The following is a 456-nucleotide window of genomic DNA, read 5'->3' as shown; positions in this document are numbered from 1 at the left end:
ATATTTAGACAAATCGATATGTCATTCCCTCAAAAGTATTATTCTCTATCTTTTTTGTCATGGGTGACTTTACTCTAAGATTACTTAAACGCAAAAAAAAAATGATTTTGCGTAAATGCATTTTGTCTATGTTGCGTGTGAGCCAGAGAGAGAAAACAAATAGTGCGCTGACAGCCTCTTAAACGATTTTTTTATAAGTCATAGATAAGTAGGTATATATAAGCCACGATTATATAGAATATATAATAATTCTTTATAATCGTGTATTGTTATAGGTATAGACCATTTGCCGGATTTTAATCATTGACCAAAAACAATATAATATGCTAAAATCATCAATGATTTTAAATTTTAATACGATTCCAAAGTTTTCAGCGGTTTTGAAATTGGGCGTCACTTATCGATAGTAACCACACAGAAATCATGCAAGCGAATATCTTTGTAAGAACCGTGATG

Source organism: Acyrthosiphon pisum, chromosome A2 (genome assembly GCF_005508785.2).
Source record: "Acyrthosiphon pisum isolate AL4f chromosome A2, pea_aphid_22Mar2018_4r6ur, whole genome shotgun sequence".
Classification (NCBI taxonomy): Eukaryota; Metazoa; Arthropoda; class Insecta; order Hemiptera; family Aphididae; genus Acyrthosiphon; species Acyrthosiphon pisum.
The sequence above is the reverse complement of the archived record's forward strand: the minus strand, read 5'-3'. Positions refer to the sequence as shown.